This window comes from Mycetomoellerius zeteki, unplaced genomic scaffold (assembly GCF_001594055.1).
Source record: "Mycetomoellerius zeteki isolate Tzet28-1 unplaced genomic scaffold, Tzet1.0 scaffold162, whole genome shotgun sequence".
Classification (NCBI taxonomy): Eukaryota; Metazoa; Arthropoda; class Insecta; order Hymenoptera; family Formicidae; genus Mycetomoellerius; species Mycetomoellerius zeteki.
The window spans coordinates 445,326-451,457 of record NW_017256572.1 but is presented as its reverse complement, the minus strand read 5'-3'; the positions used below and the strand labels follow the sequence as shown (position 1 = coordinate 451,457).

At 41.1% G+C, this 6,132-nt stretch overlaps 1 protein-coding gene and 1 long non-coding RNA gene across 3 annotated transcripts in view; both read right to left on the bottom strand.

The window, feature by feature from the left end:
- LOC108721144 (actin related protein 1) overlaps positions 1-1,832 on the bottom strand; it is a 7,480-nt gene extending 5,648 nt beyond the window's left edge. Inside the window, exon 1 of one of the 2 annotated variants that reach the window (XM_018445525.1) lies at positions 1,728-1,832. The gene's annotated coding sequence lies outside the window, so the exon portion shown is untranslated. Of the gene's footprint in view, positions 1-575; positions 646-1,727 lie in introns of those variants that run through there. The other variant, XM_018445524.1, reaches the window with a different exon arrangement.
- Positions 1-6,132, bottom strand: part of LOC108721145 (uncharacterized) — a 16,680-nt gene that overhangs the window by 5,712 nt on the left and 4,836 nt on the right. The gene's annotated exons all lie outside the window — the stretch shown is intronic.

Here is a 6,132-nt window from a genome sequence, read left to right as displayed (position 1 = left end):
CGCCCCGCCCTATTCGCCCGGTGTCCTTTCCACTCTGTCCTTTCGAACACTGTCACAACCGATAACGATGATAACGATCGATATAAGCTATAAACGGCAAACAATCTGTATCTCGAATGAAATGTAATTTTAATTTTTTAAACATTTTTCTAACATTAAAGTAACCGCCGATTACACGTCACTGACACACCACGCAAACTGTCGCGCTGCGTGTCAGGCGTAACGAACAAGTATCTTTGAATTTTCTTTTCAAGATTCGATATAGCAACCTGTATCATTATAGGCATGAATTACGTTAGGTACATTCGCGAATAACATCTTCACAATTGAATCACTTTCGACGCGCTTGCGCGCCCACCCAGTGAAACGCACATTCACCATCTCATCGTTGGCACTTGGTTATCATCACATACATGTGATATCGCTCGAAATGTGTGTGTGTGCGTGCGCGCGCGCATATATCCGGCATCAGGCATTTATATTTGACCGGATATTCGAATTCGCCACGCACTCGAATTCAATTCTAATCCTCCCTACGAATAATCGTGATCGCTTCGCACTTTGCATAGACTTACGTTTCGTGTAAAAAATTCAAGTTATGTACAAGTTTGAAGTAGCGACACTGCCGCACCGATCCAGCACCGAACACAGAGTGTAGCCCAAGATCGGAGCTCACGATGTATTATACCATATACCGAATACGACTCTACCCAACAGATGCGCCTTGTTCCCACTCGGAGACTGACACTCGGCGAGGACAAGGGTGGGACACCCTCGACCAATCCTGGCTTTCTTTACCATATATGGAAGTACTCTGACACAGAGGGGTTTCCGCAGCCTCCCTCCCACTCTCTCCACGTCGCTACCTCACCCTCGCCCCGCGCCCGGCCCGATCGCATCGCAACGCATCGCAACGCATCGCATCGCATCGCAACGCAACGCAACGAGTGCGCGACGTGACGACTGACGTGACGACAAGCCGGCGCGAACGTATCTCTCCATCTATTAAATTGACTGTCAAATCAAACTCTTCGATTCGACCGAATAGAATCGCTTTGGCGATTTCGCGCAAATAAACCATTTACAGCGTGTTCGATTTACTGACCGATTTCGACCCGACTCCGAGTCAGTAAATCGAATACGCCATCGGCTATCATACTTATTCGCGACGCGGGAAACGCCTAAAAATCGCTGAATTTCTCTCAGCGATTTCATACATTTTATTAATCTTAATCGAGTCTCGTCAGTCGCGTACAACGTATAACGTAAGCGTATCTTTCGTATAGGTGACGATGATCGTCGTCGTCGTCGTAGGTTAGTAACGCGCTACGCGTTGCTGCTATTAATAGAGCATCGGCGTCGCCGTCGCGTCGTGCCACAACCACCTGCATGTCCCGTGACGTTCTATACGTGCCTCCATCACCACTCGACAACCTGTCTCGATGCAACGTGGCAACGTGGCAACGACTCGTCGCCGACGACTCGTACCCGAGAAAGAAAGCCGGTCTCGGAGAAAAAGGTCCAAAACAAGAAAGAATAGATTCCGCGCGCTCTCGTTACATTTTCTCCTCACCCATATACCTACGTCGAGACCTACGTCGAGACCTACGTCGAGACTGAATCGAGAACGACCGACAACTCCATCCACAATTAACGTTCAAAGAAAATACAGCGCGAGCGACGCGACTACGTGTCTCTCTCTCTCTCTCTCTCTCACTCTCACTTACCTCTTTCTGTCTCTTAGTACGCCGTTAAACGCTGTTCGCGAGAAATTGGAATAGGGACGAGAGTGCTAATCGGTCAGCAGCAAGAGAACGAACACCGGGCAGCACCGCGAACGCTGTGAGCTGTGAGCAAGATCGTCCGAGCGAACAACCGTGAGCCGCAAGCCGGTATCGCGCGCGCCGCTCTGCGCCTCGCGCCTCGCCTCGCCTCGCCTCGCCTCGCCGCGCCGACTCGCCGACTTGCGTGGACTCGTCCAAAGGTGTGGTCGGTATGCAGCATCCGACATTTTTACCGACTCTTCGATGCTAACGTTGTCCTTTCGCATCCATTTTCAGTACAAGGCTCGCGATTACGCGAAAAACCATCCCATCTCCGTATGATCGAAAGAAATGGCACGCATTTGTCGTTCGATCGCCCCTCATTGTCGGTACCGATCTATCGAGATACCCTTCGCCGTGCAATAGACTCGTCCATCCAACTTCTCCCACCGTGCGGATTCACAGCTCTTGCCATATATGGGCATAAAACGAAAGCGACGCACCGATTGGTCCGTCGGTCGGCTAGCGGCTAGATTCTCCAAATGCCGTTTCAAATCGTACGATACGGAGAGCGTGTCTCTCCTGGAAGTATACGCGGTGTGCTAACGTAAAGACTTGGACTCCCTTGAAAATTAACCCTCGCAGCGTAAGCCTGTGAGTTTGTACGTATCCGTATAATCTACGTATGTGTACATGAGGTTCGTCGCCGATCGAAAATGCCCTTTACTTAAATATTCTCCAATACACTCTCTCTCTTACTTGAATTATATTAAACGTCATGCACACGCTTTATTTATTCGCGTCACGTTGAGAGAGTTTAGAAAGAATGCGCGTCCCTGCACCTTAATCTGCTCTCAGCTTTGCAACGACTTTTCAAAGAAATTGACGATTTAAAAAAACATCCTATTGAATAATCCTGGAATATTCCGAAGAATTAATCACCGTCGGTTCTAATGTGACGCGCGTTATGCGTTATGCCGCATCCGCCAGAAGGATTTCCTTTACGTTCTCTGCGTATAATTGCTACGTAAATTCCTACGTATATTCTCTCTCTTTGCAGAGTACACATGTAGTAGTTACTATAGGATGATACGAACGTAAATCGACGTATAAAGATCATTCAAGCATTCAGAGACGTAAAGTGTGCACGGAGCAGCGGTAAGGTGTAGACTCTGTACAGAGGTATAGAATTCAAGGGCAGGAATACAGGAGTGCGTTGCACTCTAATTTTGCCACGTCATACGCAATTCAAGCCCTATACGGTCTCGTATACCTATACCTATACCTATACCTATACCTATACGTGCTTATATATCTATCTATCGATGTAACGCGGACTGCATGGTTGATACGAATTACGGACGGACACAAGGTGCGAGACTCGATCGCCGTCTGGCAGAGTCTGGCTACGATGGAAGAGAGATCCTAGAGAGAGAGAGAGAGAGAGAGAGAGAGAGGCCCGCTTTCAAAATCGATACGCTCCTCTTCTCGGAGCTGTCTCATGATTTCCTCACGAATATACGTGACCGGTCGTGACGTACGATTTACGAAGAAACAGATACTATTCGCCTATTCGGCGATAAATCAGATAAATCAGATAAATCACCGTCGAATCGTTACGTTTCCCATGCGTTCGTCAACACTCGCGCGCGCTTCCGATGATTCATCCACGAGATGACCGCGTGCCATGCTTGCAGATCGAGGAACGCTGTTAGAGAAACGCCCGATTATACATTCTCGAGTCATTTAAAAACGGTTTCGTGACGCGATCGACGTGATACGATTAATATACTATATACATGTACGTATGATTATAATTTAATCGGATCTACTCGGGTATCTCGGTGTAGAGATTAGTCTGATAGATCCTCTCTCTCTCTCTCTCTCTCTCTCTCTCTCTCTTTGAACAAAATAATTAACTCTGTTACACACACGTTCGCGCGTCCTAATGACCCAATGACCCAAGATATCTCGACCTTGTCCACCATATATGGTCTCTGGCGCCAAGGTCTTGAAAGACTAGCTCCCAAGTCGTAAGGATGAAACATCCCGCGATGTTATACATCGGCCTTCTCCTTAGCACGAACGTGACACGTATTAATCCGCGCAAGTTATCACCATATGGATTGAAACGACTCACGATCGGAACACGTCATTTGGATGAATAAACGAGATACGCTTAAATTTGTCGAGTCAAGAATTCAATTCAACGAATAAACTTGAAAATGCGACTTAGCTGTCGCATACCTTAAATATTCAATTTGCGATGGTTCGCGAGGGCTCGTAAACGATCAGTCAATTATTAATGTTGCCCGCAAGAAAATAGAGATGTTTTGATTGTTGAATGTTGTATCAAAAGTAGGCAAACGGATGTTGCACCGATGGGGTGTCTCGGTACCAGTAAGTATTGTGAAGTAACAACATTTGGTTCCGTCATTGCAACGCCGCCAAAATGCGCGCGCACGTAACTTGAGTTACCGAGAAAAAAGGAATACAACGAAAGCTTTACTGTAAAATATTTAAAACAACGTCTCTCTCTCTCTCTCTCTCTCTCATTATAGATTGCACATACAGGGTGTACCACCATAAATGGCTACTCTTTTTTTATCTTGCAAATTAAAGGTGATAAACGTACGCAACGTACGTATGTACATTACATACGTCATCACCTGTAAAAATTATCCACGTTATAGATTGGAGAGGCATGCATATAACTTTTTCATAATAATGTAAATATTCGATATAATAAAAGTTGTAGTGTTTTTTTTTATGAGGAACGTATAACGATGTACGATGTAACAAATTATTTTACAAACTATTAAGTTTTGTCTGTTTAAACTTTAACGTTTCACGGATGGCTACTACTTTTTCATTTTCATCCTTATACAGATGCAGTGGCCCCCTTCCGACTCTTCGCATTGATCCATATGATCAAATAACGTGTTTATATATGTACCTATATGTCAATAATATTAATTCGAGAACCACAAGTTGGTCACACCAGGACCGAAAAATGTTAAGGTAGATAAAAGATACAATGGATATAATAGATAATAGGTATCAAATTAATATGTATGCCTCTTTCTATTTTCTAACACAGATAATTTTTTCAAGTAATCACTTGCGCTCTCGATACAGAGAGTACTTACAATTCAAATCATTTATAATTTGATGTATCTATTATATACCTACATTTTATATTTCTTACGTTTAGTTTACGTCATTTACGAGATAAAAAGAGATGGTGATTTATGGTGGAATATAGCGTAAGATATATTGTAACGTGATTCTTAAACGATTCTATTCAACACAGTCTCGTAACAACAGTCTCGTACACTCGACTGACGCAGTAACATCATTCTGCAGTACATACTTACAGGGATCTCAACTATAATTAATATTACTATATAATTAATATTAATATATAACTAATATTTGATTGCACTCTATTCGATGCTAACTGATGCTAACTTATGGTGATTTCAATCACTTGTATATCTACACTACACTCTGAATTAATGCAATTAATACAAAAGTTACTTTATATAGGAGTATCTAAATGCAGCGAATAATATAATGATACATATGTAGGTACGTATATTATATTAATTATATAAATATAATCAACTTTAATAGTGAAATAATACACGTATATTTTGTTAAATAATTAATTATTGATAATATTATTGGTAATATATATATTAATGATATAATATTATTGGATATTTAATCGGTTTAAAATGTATTTGTTATATGCCTTTACATTTAACTTACAATTAGTTAATATTTCACGTAGAGAGATTTAGCAGATTTTAGTATACATATATTAATCTAGTATAATGCAATTGTGAATTCGAATTCACTATTATTTATCATGTAACAGCGAGAAATTTTCTCACTACATATAGGTAGGAATATAGGTAAGGCATTATACTAACTCATTCTACCGAGTATATTTTGATCGAGTATATTTGACGAGATACCTACTACGTACTATTGTAAAGACCGTCAACTTTGGGCAAATTTTCGCCTTTATAAAAACCCAGACAGCACAGAATATTTATGATGAATATTTATTAATATTCATTTTTTGAAATGTTACATAGATATTTCATACATATTTTATATATTGTATAAAGCTTTATTCGAAATATTATTAAAGTATAGACTAAATATTTTATGCAATATTTATGATAGATATAAATAAATATTTCTAATAAGTATTTTTTACTTGGATTTACTTAATGTCTCATTAAGTATTCTCATAGTATTTACCATAACGTTCATAATAAATATTTCATCATATTTATAATAAATGTTTACGATCTCTGTGCAATCTAAGACCACAAAAAAAAATATTTACCAAATA